This window comes from Tigriopus californicus, chromosome 3 (assembly GCF_007210705.1).
Source record: "Tigriopus californicus strain San Diego chromosome 3, Tcal_SD_v2.1, whole genome shotgun sequence".
Lineage (NCBI taxonomy): Eukaryota > Metazoa > Arthropoda > Copepoda > Harpacticoida > Harpacticidae > Tigriopus > Tigriopus californicus.
The window spans coordinates 12,359,929-12,373,538 of NC_081442.1; positions in this window are offsets into that span (position 1 = coordinate 12,359,929).

Genomic DNA, 13,610 nt, shown 5'->3' on the forward strand with positions numbered 1-13,610 from the left:
ACACTTCACAGTGATTTCAGATCATAAACCACTGCAAACGATTTTCAATCAACAAATGCTTAATGCTATCAAAATCCTAGGACCTTGAATGACCGTTCCGTCTTTCTTTTTAGAGTGGAAGTGTGGAAAGACTCACTTCATCCCATATGCTCTGTCCCCAGGCCCGATTTTCTATCCCAAGGTGACTGGCGATTTGGATCCGTTCCTTCCAACCTCCAGGTGGCTTTGGTTGAAGCCCCGAGTCCGATCTTACGTTGGAAAACTTGTCGTCCCAGGCCCGCAAGTCTCAAAACTAGTGGTTTGAAAGACGTCATCAAACAGAACATTGTGGCAAAAGCTCAATCAGGGTATGTTTCCTTATTGAAAGGGATGTCAGGCGGATTCTCCATTGGATGGTGATTTAATTTTGAAGGGCTGGCACATTGTCATTCCACCGCGTACAATAAAGAATATCTTGTCTTAACTGCATTGAAGCCATCAAGGAATAGAGTGAACAAAACGGCGTGCCAGACAGATCTTTTCCGGCCGGGGTTTCATTCCGATATCACCAATATGGTAGAGGCTTGTTGGTAATGCGCTATTCTAGGCCATCCCATTCACCTGAGCCCCTGAATCAATTGAATCACCCATCCAGACCATTTGAAATGGTCTCAGTTAATTACTTTTTATGGAGGCATGAATATTTGGTTTATACTGTCGTTTTTCTGGCTTTCCCTTCATCCAGCACTTTTGCGCCCCGCCCACGGCCTCCACTTTAATCTGGGAATTTCGGTGGCTGTTCTGGATGGTGGGCGTGCCCAACGTGTTCTGGTCCAATAACGCGAAGATAACGCAAGATTTTTTCAAACTGTGGGGCGTGCAATGGCGGCCCTCTGGAGTAATGGCTTGGGAATCCGCTAATGCTATCAAATCCGCGATTTCTTCCAGCCATTTGTCTGCCACCATTGCAGGCACTTCTTCTCCCAAGAAATTGAAGAGTCCAGGAAATATAGGTCCCATAGAAGTCACATTCCAGCTCTGTCTCGTATGAATGCTTGGATTGCGGTAAATCTTCCCACCCAGGAAGTCCCACCACCAAGCACTGTCTAGCCAAGGACACAGTTTGCCACACGTGCTAGAAGATGAGGCAATACGCTGTAGTTTGCAAGAGCGGAATAATATGGCGTGGTTGTTCGATATCCCATGGTTGACCTCCTCTGGTAATTACAGGATCATGAATTCTTCATCAATTCATGTCGAATGGTCAAGGCTCGTCGGACTCCTACCGGATCTGTGGACATTCACCCACGGTCTGGAATCCCATTCCAAATGGTTATTCTCCCGGATACAGGAGAAACAAAAACTTTGATGTCTGCAGATCCGGTGGTACCTATGGGAGAGAAGTAGATGGATCTCAAAAACGTTCAATTTGCGTTGCCAGTAATACAAAAATGAAGTGCCACGGGGCAGTTCAACCTAAGATCACTCACCTGAGGAAGTATTTCACAACAATCTGGGCATATGTCTCTCCACATTTCCAGATTTTTCTTGCGTGGCATTCAATGATTGATCTTGGGATACTACCTACAACATTCCCTTGTCTTCCTGACGCTATTTCCTCCGTCACCAAGGTTGATATTTGTCTTGTTTTCTCAAACCCTCAGAGGACAAGGTTGAAGAGAAGATCCATTGCCTCATGGACAAATTCTCCTCCGTTTTCGAGGTATCTGAGGTACTCATACTGATGAGAAGTACACCCTTTGACCATTCACCTCAGGGAAGATATTCCTATCAAACCCACTCACGTCAATGTAGCTGGAAGTATTCCCTATGCATACAGCAATAAAACGGAGGAAGAACTAAACTTCATGGTCACATCGGACATCATTGACCGTGTTTCCGATTCTTCTGACTGGGTCGGCCCAAGTCTTGCGATCCAAAACTGAATGGATCTGTGCGTCTTGTGGTTGACTTCACCCTACAAGTATGTCAAACGTCCAGTCCATCCATTGTCTTCTGCCATGGACATTTCAACCTCAATTCCTCTTTCCTCCAAAAGTTTGTCGTCTTGGACGCAGTCAAGGGTTACTGGCAGGTGGAACTTGACAAATCATCTAGGCATCTGATGACATTTCTAACGCCCTATGGGCGCTTTCGTTATTGTCAAGCACCCTTTGGACTCAACGCTTTGGGTGACAATTTGGCGCATGAGGAGATCAGGCCCTGTCCGTTCTTGTAGGAGTCAGCAAGATTGCTGATGACATCCTTTTCCGCGGCGACTCCTGGGAGATGTCTGACAAAAACAGAGGCTGTGCTCTCACTATGTCAGCAGCACCGCATCCCTTTATCCAAGGGGAAAGCGCAAGTTGGCTCTTCCGTGAAATTTGCCGGATTCATAATTTGCATGGATGACGTATAGCTTCGATTTCTGATTTCCGGTCCCATCTAACGTCACAGACCTCCAGTCATTCTTGGGATTGGCCAATCAACTCGGGCAGTTTGTTCCTGATTTAACCTCGCGTCCCAGCCACTCCTGGCTCTCTTGAAAAACAGCATCGAATTTCAATGGCTTCCAGATCACCAAGATGGATTTGATTCAATCAAGTTCATCCTTACCAATCCTCAAGGTCCTGTTCTCGCCTACTTTTATCCTTAATGGTGCGTATCAGGACCTTTCTTCCCAACAGAAAGTATCTGAAATGTTTGACGGCTTGTGGAATAGCTAATAATTCTTTTCGTGTAACGCTATAATTCTTTTCAGCATGTGAGAGAGACTTAGATGTATAAGCAACTGGTCTGACAGTACCGTCATCTTGTTTCTGAGAGAGTACCGCGCCTGTAGCGAATCCCGAAGCATCGGTGTCTACAATGAATGGTTTGGAGCTGTGGAAGTCTGGATGGGCGAGGACTGGTTTCTCGCATAACTTCTGTTTCAGGGCCTCGAAAGCTCGTTGCTGAGATTCGGTCCACACGAATTCAGTGTCTTTGCATAGCAGCTTTTTCATTGGTTCTGCAATGAAACTGAATCTCGAAATGAACTTACGATAATAAGAACATTTTCCTAAGAACGTCCGTAATTCGTTGAGATTCTTAGGGATCGGCCACTCGCGTACGGCTCCTGTTAGGCGCTTGGCTGGGGTGAGACCACCAGGCTTGACCAGGTGTCCGAGCCATACGGCTTCCTCAGTGAATAACTCCGTCTTGGATGGACCCACTCTTAGGTTGGCTCTCTCTACTGCGTGGAGGAATTCTGCAAATCTCCACGATCCTTCTTTCTTCTTAACGGGGACCAGTGCGGAGGACCATGCTGACATGCTAGGCGATATGATTCCATTGTTGAGCCATTCATCCAAAGTTTTTCGAAGGTCGGCTCTCATCAGTGGGTTTAGTGGTCGGACTAAAGCCTTGACTGGCTTGGCTTCTCTGGTGTCAACCTGGAACTCAATGAGATCGGTTTTACCAACATCATATTTGGATTGAGAAAGCACATGATAGAACCGATAGAGCAGATCCTCTGTCATCCTCTTTTGTGTCGCTGTGAGCCTGGGGTGCTGGCGGATCTGGTCTTTGAATAACTTGTGGATGCTCTCTCTCTTTTGGGGCTCATTCTTGTCAGCTTCAGGTGGCGCTCCAATGAAGTCCCATAACATCTGGCGGATGGTGGCTTTGTCTTTCTCGGTATCTAAGTGTTCATATTTGGGCTCGGGACCTTTCGTGGGAGAACAAAGTTTCGATTGTTCATTAGAGTGGATAGTATACACTGTACCGAGTCGGGTGCCGGCTTTAACTGTGACTGGCCATTCGGTAGTATTCAATACGGGTATCTCTGTGGTTCCCTTCTTAGTAGATACTATGGCTACGAAGGCATTGGCTTGTTTTCGGTCAAGCTTGGTTTGAGCATGTGGAATGAAGATTCCATCGGTATCGATTGCTTCTTGGGCTCTCTGAGCGGTTAGTGTGGCGTTCTTGACGTTTCTATTCGCGGGTTTGGTCTGGACCGTTTTCATTGCATAAGGGGGACAGATCGTGTCCCTGACCAGACAAACGTCAATAGCGTGGCACTTGGCGTCTTCATCGTGTTGATTGGCAAATTGGGCTACTTCATAGCGGCTGTACAGCGGAATANGCGCTTTCCCCTTGGATAAAGGGATGCGGTGCTGCTGACATAGTGAGAGCACAGCCTCTGTTTTTGTCAGGACATCCTCCCAGGAGTCGCCGCGGAAAAGGATGTCATCAGCAATCTTGCTGACTCCTACAAGAACGGACAGGGCCTGATCTCCTCATGCGCAAAATTGTCACCCAAAGCGTTGAGTCCAAAGGGTGCTTGACAATAACGAAAGCGCCCATAGGGCGTTAGAAATGTCATCAGATGCCTAGATGATTTGTCAAGTTCCACCTGCCAGTAACCCTTGACTGCGTCCAAGACGACAAACTATTTGGAGGAAAGAGGAATTGAGGTTGAAATGTCCATGGCAGAAGACAATGGATGGACTGGACGTTTGACATACTTGTAGGGTGAAGTCAACCACAAGACGCACAGATCCATTCAGTTTTGGGATCGCAAGACTTGGGCCGACCCAGTCAGAAGAATCGGAAACACGGTCAATGATGTCCGATGTGACCATGAAGTTTAGTTCTTCCTCCGTTTTATTGCTGTATGCATAGGGAATACTTCCAGCTACATTGACGTGAGTGGGTTTGATAGGAATATCTTCCCTGAGGTGAATGGTCAAAGGTGTACTTCTCATCAGTATGAGTACCTCAGATACCTCGAAAACGGAGGAGAATTTGTCCATGAGGCAATGGATCTTCTCTTCAACCTTGTCCTCTGAGGGGTTTGAGAAACAAGACAAATATCAACCTTGGTGACGGAGGAAATAGCGTCAGGAAGACAAGGGAATGTTGTAGGTAGTATCCCAAGATCAATCATTGAATGCCACGCAAGAAAAATCTGGAAATGTGGAGAGACATATGCCCAGATTGTTGTGAAATACTTCCTCAGGTGAGTGATCTTAGGTTGAACTGCCCCGTGGCACTTCATTTTTGTATTACTGGCAACGCAAATTGAACGTTTTTGAGATCCATCTACTTCTCTCCCATAGGTACCACCGGATCTGCAGACATCAAAGTTTTTGTTTCTCCTGTATCCGGGAGAATAACCATTTGGAATGGGATTCCAGACCGTGGGTGAATGTCCACAGATCCGGTAGGAGTCCGACGAGCCTTGACCATTTCGACATGAATTGATGAAGAATTCATGATCCTGTAATTACCAGAGGAGGGTCAACCATGGGATATCGAACAACCACGCCATATTATTCCGCTCTTGCAAACTACAGCGTAGTGCCTCATCTTCTAGCACGTGTGGCAAACTGTGTCCTTGGCTAGACAGTGCTTGGTGGTGGGACTTCCTGGGTGGGAAGATTTACCGCAATCCAAGCATTCATACGAGACAGAGCTGGAATGTGACTTCTATGGGGACCTATATTTCCTGGACTCTTTCAATTTCTTGGGAGAAGAAGTGCCTGCAATGGTGGCAGACAAATGGCTGGAAGAAATCGCGGATTTGATAGCATTAGCGGATTCCCAAGCCATTACTCCAGAGGGCCGCCATTGCACGCCCCACAGTTTGAAAAAATCTTGCGTTATCTTCGCGTTATTGGACCAGAACACGTTGGGCACGCCCACCATCCAGAACAGCCACCGAAATTCCCAGATTAAAGTGGAGGCCGTGGGCGGGGCGCAAAAGTGCTGGATGAAGGGAAAGCCAGAAAAACGACAGGTATAAACCAAATATTCATGGCCTCCATAAAAAGTAAATTAACTGAGACCATTTCAAATGGTCTGGATGGGTGATTCAATTGATTCAGGGGCTCAGGTGAATGGGATGGCCTAGAATAAGCGCATTACCAACAAGCCTCTACCATATTGGTGATATCGGAATGAAACCCCGGCCGGAAAAGATCTGTCTGGCACGCCGTTTTGTTCACTCTATTCCTTGATGGCTTCAATGCAGTTAAGACAAGATATTCTTTATTGTACGCGGTGGAATGACAATGTGCCAGCCCTTCAAAATTAAATCACCATCCAATGAGAATCCGCCTGACATCCTTTTCAATAAGGAAACATACCCTGATTGAGCTTTTGCCACAATGTTCTGTTTGATGACGTCTTTCAAACCACTAGTTTTGAGACTTGCGGGCCTGGGACGACAAGTTTTCCAACGTAAGATCGGACTCGGGGCTTCAACCAAAGCCACCTGGAGGTTGGAAGGAACCGGATCCAAATCGCCAGTCACCTTGGGGATAGAAATCGGGCCTGGGACAGAGCATATGGGATGAAGTGAGTCTTTCCACACTTCCACTCTAAAAAGAAAGACGGGAACGGTCATTCAAGGTCCTAGGATTTTTGATAGCATTAAGCATTTGTTGATTGAAAATCGTTTGCAGTGGTTTATGATCTGAAATCACTGTGAAGTGTTCCATACACAACAAATACGTCCAACATTTGCGGATAGCCCAATGGATGGCTAGCCCTTCCAACTCCACAATGGCAAAACGGGTCTCGGCGTCCTGCATGAAGCGTGAGCCACATTGCATCAGTAGCCATTGGCCCTCCAGACGTAACAAGACGAACCCCAAACGCTTCAATTTTGATGCACCGTCTCTGCTCCAATCGTGTGCATACCAAGGATAGAAGGCCATGTGAGAACCTTCTTGACCTCATTGAAAGCTACCACATGCTCGGGAAGCCACATGAAGTTGTTTTTGGTTTTCAAAAGGCCTCTCAAGGGCTCGGCGACTTTGGCAATGGAACTGGGGAACTGGCCTAACTGATTGACCAGCCCAAGGAATGAACGGAGATCGCGGCGGTCCTCTGGAGGCGGAAATTGCCTAATAGCATCGACCTTTTCCGGGTCTACTTCAATCTTCTTCCAAGAGATGTGAAACCCAACAAAGTCGATATCCCTTGCTCCACCAATCACGCTCTTCTTGGCGTTCACCGTCATTCCATACTGAACACAATGCTCAAAAATGTTACACGTTAAGCGGACCAAGTCAGGGCACTCCTTAGTACCAGCAGCCATATCGTCAATGACTTTCTGGATATTTGAACCGGACATGGCGATATAGCCTCTATAAGAGAAAGAATCGCCGGTGGAGATGAACCCCATAGGTGAGCTAAGGAAACGTTAGTTCCCCAAAAGAGTGGTAAAAACTGTTAACTCTTGGAAATTCGGATCTAAAGACATTTGCCAGTACCCCTTGACCAAATCGAATTTTGAGAAATACTCATCCGTGGATTGAAATCTAGAGATGGCCTCGGCCAGGGTCTTTGTAGGGTGGATAGAACGCACTACCTCTGTGTTTAATTGGGTCAGATCCACGCACAATCTAAATGATCCGGCTGACTTGGGGACCACAGCTATGGGTATCTTCTGGACACACATCTCTAGCATGGTCTGTACATCTTTCAGTTTGAAGATTTGAAGCATCCACGTCTCTACGAAACCCAATGATAATAGATTTGGCCTTAAAATAGGCATTAGTTTGTTCTTCTACTGCAGGATCTGCATCATTTGCATTAGCATCAAGATGACAGATCACTTGATTTTCAGCAAATAAATATTTTTGTAGACGATCGTCCCACTGGCCCAAGAAGTTCTCCAAGAGAATTGGATCGTCACCCAGGATTAAATCGTTGAGTGCCGATTGGGCGGATTTCCGCGCCCAAGTCAAGGCAGACTTGAATCCCCTTTGGCTTGCCTTAAGCAAAGCAATTTCGTCCCTTTTCGACATACCGTGAGGAAGAGAAAGACCATAGAAAGAGGGTGTCCCCGGAAGGAACCAACACGTCGGAAAGATGCCGGATGGATCTCGACGGGAACAGGCCGCAGGCGGATAGTCAAGCCAACTGCGCCATCGTATGTTCTTTGCAAGTGAAAGGACTTCGGATCGGAGAGAGAAGGATGCACATTCACCAATATTCAATTCAAGATTTTTTTATTCTTTATCTCAGGTTCGCATGTAGACTTTTAACACATTCTTGTGGATGTCCCTCATTCACACTTCAACACGAATAAAACATTAACATTTTCACCAACATATAATCCCACACATGCGTCAACTAAAACGCACAAGTCATATTTTGGGGACAAATGGACAAAAATCTGCCAAAATGACGGGATGTTGGCATTGAAATTGCTTGACAGCGTTGGACAAGTGAATCCAGGACATCTATCGCTTTTTTTAAAGAAATCGTCCTGGAAGCAACCAAAATATTGTCGTCTGACATATACATACACTCACCTACGTGGATTGAAAGATGAGACCGAGGAGAACAAGGTCTCACTTTATGGTATGCATATACCTGAGGTCATCAAAAATAAAAGGTCAAATAATAGATTGGTGCTTTTAGCTTATAACATGAGCAATGGGTCCAATTTGGTAAAATCCAAGTAGAGGTGATGTTGCTCGTGGCTCATCTTTCAAGTCTTGATAGATTGATGAGATCAATCATTGACAACATTGATACACGCTCTTGAATGGCAGATCATTGGTTTGTCACGTAGCCTGGGCTGGGATACCTGTTGCGGCAGAAGTAGGTACCTCTGAGCAAGGAAAGTTCTACCATGGACAAAAAGTCACCCTAGAATCGACAGCTGTGAGACATTGAACGTGGTGGTGCCAGATGCGGCAGTTTTCCTCCAATTTGTGGTTTTCCGAAATCAGTGGGGGGAATATGTCTTGTTGTGGGTTGGCGGAATGGGCCTTACAAACAAAGAGATTTGACATGTCGCTGTCCTCCCTCATTGACTCCAAGAACGGACTCCTGTGCCGGGCCGGGAACATCAAGAAGTGAAAGGAACTGCATGCCAACACCACCCCCACTCCTGAGTAAGCTCCAAGAGCTGGTGGATGCGAGGATGGCGTCCTCTCATAAACGGTCTGAGTTAATTGGCGAGAACCCCACTGGACTCTCCCCCCCATGGGTAAGACGGCCATTGCCGAATTCGCTGATTGGACCACAGATGTTCCCCCCTGGGTTATCCTTTCCCCCTAGACTACCCGCCTCTTTGCTGCCAATTGCTCCATCATTCCCAACCTTGGCAAGCTCACCTTTGATGCATCATTACGTGATTGGGCAAAGGCAGCCATTGAGGCCATTGTTTTGGACATCCCTGGTCCGGCTCTAATTGGACGCAGTGATCTGAAGAAGCTTGGTATCCTCCCGGGGGAGTTCCTCGCAATCCACCACCTGGTCAGCCTCGGCCAAATGTTTTGAGGATAATTGACCTGGTCCAACGCGTTCCTCTTGCACACCAGACTTTGATTGAGGATAAGGAGGTTGAGCCCCAGGGAGGGGGGGGGCGTTCGGCTTGTTATGGCTTACAATTCGCCAGATGTCGCTCCAAACGCCTACATGGGCAGAACAAGTGATGTTCGTGTTCACAATGTATAGTGTGCGTTCGTTCGAAGATGCTTTATAAAGATGCTTTATTAAGCATCCCTTGGCGCGTCTATGCAAGAAAATTTATGTCAAAATGCTTGCCGAACAATTTGGGAAACCTTTAGTTTATGACAAACAGTTCTTCTTTGGACTGTCTACAAACAAAACCGCCCGATCATAATAGTTTGCCAAATACGTATTTTGATTTCGATATCTGACCAAATGAATATGCCAGCGATCATATCATTAACTACCTTTTGTGCTTTGAATTCATTTAAAATTTCCGTTCACGCACGATGAATAAAAGATGATTGAAATAATAAGCATTTAACAAAATGAGGGATACAAGCACAAACCAAACGTCGTGTATATTAACAATCTTCTCAGATGTTAGCTAATATTAATTTCTAGTTGAAGGCTTGTTTTACTTTTCTATGAACTATACCGTGAGCTAACAGATTGATAACTTTTCTATAGGTTTCCGAAACTCAATTTTGGCAATAAATAGTAACTTTTATTTACATATTTTTCAGTTCAAATCAAGCATGAATAAATGGACAACAATTTTCCTTGAATATCACAGTACTATTCAGCAGCAGATCACAGGTTGAAATCGTGGTCCCGTATTTTATCCTAAGGTCACGTCAGTAATGTTAATATATAGATAAAATGAGAGCACAAAACAGGGTTTAATTGATATGTATATTGATAACCAGGTGAAAATACAGATGACATTGACAACAATCAGCTCAGTTTTCACAAACAAGTAAGATAAACACTATTAAAGAGGAATAGTGATGGAAATTTTGGTGGTTGTAGAGTAGAGTCTGATGGCTCAATTGGACATATTGCCAATCTTGTGGCCGGACAATTGGGTGCGACCGTCAATATTCCAAAGAAATGTNTAGAATCAGAGCATACTGTTATTAGAATATTTGTGTCCAGCTTAACAAACTGCTTAAGATACCTCAGCATGCCCTAACAATACACAGTGAAACGAAACATCATTAAAGCCGTTTTTCAAAATGCCAAGCCTTGTAAACCGATCAAGTGTTTAATTAGGCATGTGGGGATCATAATCCCGTTTATTTGATATTAGCATTAGCTCGGTCGAGGCAGATATTTGTCATTTTAGATTTCAGGCTATTTCAAAATTTGCCACCTTCTTTTATGTTTTCCCTAAATTTGTTTGCAGTCAGGGTAGCGCGAATTGAGGTTACGTATCTTGAATCTAGGATTTACGTGTGGGCTTATGTTATACGTTATGTGATTCTAAGTGACACCTCAAATATAAGGCTCCTATAAATGATAACATTTCAATGCCCATGGGCGCTTACATTTTTATTTTTACCCTTGCGTATTAAGGGTATCATTTTATTGCCTTTTTTCAGTCTAGTACTCTGACTTCATTAATTATGATTCAATATAGAGCATTCAGACAATGTCTCCAGTTGTCCAATTGTCCAATTGTCTCCAGACAATAAAGACCTCCATCTCTTCCCTTTAACCCGCCTCCCTTATCCATTCGCGCGATCATTCGATGGCGCAGTCGGCATGTACGTATCTTTCTTGAAGTACTGTCTGCGGCCCAACCTGATCAAAGCGTGAGTTCAACCCTCTTTGCTCATCCGAATCGGCCAGTCTTCGATTCTGTGCTGATACTGGACCTGATGTGGTTATAATTGGTATGAATCAATTTCGCAATTCAGATTTATGTCAGATGATTCTCATTGAGCAACGTCAATCAAAAGCCAGAATATCTGGTGTCTATGGTGGTTCCGCTTAAAATTTTTGGAACTTTCCAGACCGATCTTTGCGTGGAGGAGAATCACCGCGCCCCTGACATAACTGTGGTAGTGAGCGAGGATTTGGACGATTCATATTTTAGTCTCCAAGCCTGCAAAGCCCTTGGAATAGTTGGTCCTGACTTCCCTCGTCCCATGGTCTCCTCTGTCCAAAAGGATGTTGATCCAGGGGTTGACCCGTCCTCGTCATCGCCCGTTTGGCCTTTGAAATAAAGAGAGAAGACTGAATTAAGACTTTGCCCGATGTTCCCTCCAGTATGAATTTTTCTATTGTTGAAGCTAAGCTCAAATCTATTAACAGAGAAGCTTTTGATGATTCATGCCTCAAGCCAATGCGTGGGCCTGTAGTCGGTGATCCTATGGTTTACCTTGAAGGATGATGCGAGACCGTTCACCATCAATACTGCCCATCAAATCCCGATCTCACAGATCGAGCTAGTCAAGGCTAATCTCAAAGAAATGGTGGCCATAAAGATCATTGAAGAAGTGGGTGATGTTCCGACCCCACAGTGTCATTCTCTGGTTGTGGTCCCCAAGTCGGATGGTGGAATCATGTTGTGAGTGGATTTGACCCCCCTGAATACTGAAGTGATCCGTTCCAAAATCACAAAAATCTCGCAAAACTCCCGCCTATTTTTTTTTACATCAACGATCTACCGAACGCGACTAATTTTAAAGTAACAATGTTCGCGGACGACACCACCCTGCAACACTTTGGAAATAATCTACAAGTTATGGAAGTTGAAGCCAGTCATAGCCTTAAAAACCTTGCAAGTTGCCTGAAAGTAAATAAGCTAGTATTGAACTTAGATAAGACCAAGATGTTAGTTTTTAGTCCTCGAAATGTAATTAGGGATTTTAGGTTAGAACTTAATGGCCGTACTGTTCAGCAGGTTGCCCAAATAATGTTGAGAAATCTGTCAAATTCCTGGGATTAAACATAGACAGCCAGTTGAATTGGAAGGATCATATAAGTCTAGTCAGCAACACTGTCAGGAAAGTGATGTTTACCCTTTCATGGCTAAACAGGCCATTCCAACTAAGTTAAAATTGTTACTTTATAATGCACTCGTCAGGAGCCGGCTTGAATATGGGATTGAATTTTTTGGCTCAAGCTCGGCAGTTAAAAGTCTCATCATTCTTCAGAAACGTTCCATCCGGTGGATAGTGGGGGCAAAGTCACGGGTGTCACACAAGTGATCTATTCAAGAAATGGGGAATATTAAAAGTCGAGGATTTAGTCAGAGTAAATCAATTAAAATTCATGTACAATTGTTTTTATAAAAATGTGCCTGACATTGTCAACAATCATGCTTACAAAGAAATGCGAGGCAACACAATACGGTTCTACTTACGTCTTGTCAAACTATGCTGGTATCAACGACTCCCGGTGTATTCTTTTCCAACATGTTGGAACAACTATATTTTAACAAATGACATTAAAATTACAAGCCTACCTAATTCCCTGCGGGGATGGACCCAATATTTGACGGAAACAATCACAAAATCTTATATAACCAACTGTAACATAACTAACTGCTTTTCCTGTTCCTAATTCCTTTCTTTCAGTAACTCAGACATCCTAGTGAACCAAGTTAAGCTTGGGATCTTTGGCGTAGGTACGGGAACATCCCAGGTTGGAAGCCTTTGTTACCGGACCAACAGTCTCAAATACCGAAGTCTCTTTTTTGATTATACTATGGACGAGGATACGGGATCCTAATGGCGAATTCGGTTGAGCCGCTCCGGAGAAAAGTCGAACAGATCCTCGAACGTTTCACCGTCCAATTCCTTCATGCCAGGTTAAATTGATCAAAGACAAGCCATAAATGAAATAACTCGTCAGCCCGCGTCGTTGGGACTATTTACACGCGAGGCAAACCATCCAAACTAACAGCTAACTACTTGACAACTGTATTAGCAGTTTCTCCTCAAACTTGGCAAGCATAGGAAATTTTTCACAATCAACGAACATATAATGGCTGTTAACTTTTTCTAAAGTTGTATTTTTTGTCCTTAAAATGGCCACTGACCATAAAAAGCATAGAACATAGTTGAATTGATATCTTACCGGCTCCTCCTGAACTTCACTTCAAATCAAATAATAACCCGCCAAAATGATAAATACAAAGCCAAATTAACGTACCGAAGGAAAACTTGAGCGACAGTAACGTGTTGAGCATAGCGAATATCACTTCTTGACAAAACTTGCATGGCTTAAGTCATGATGGGTAAAAAGTGAGCCGCTGCCCACACTTAAAGTAGAATCGGGTCCGAAACAACACAATTGCTATCCTCTCACAAAACAACATTTCATGTTGTGAGTCGGATTTTTGAACCCATACCTGAAATAAAACTGAAAGTGATCCCGTTCCC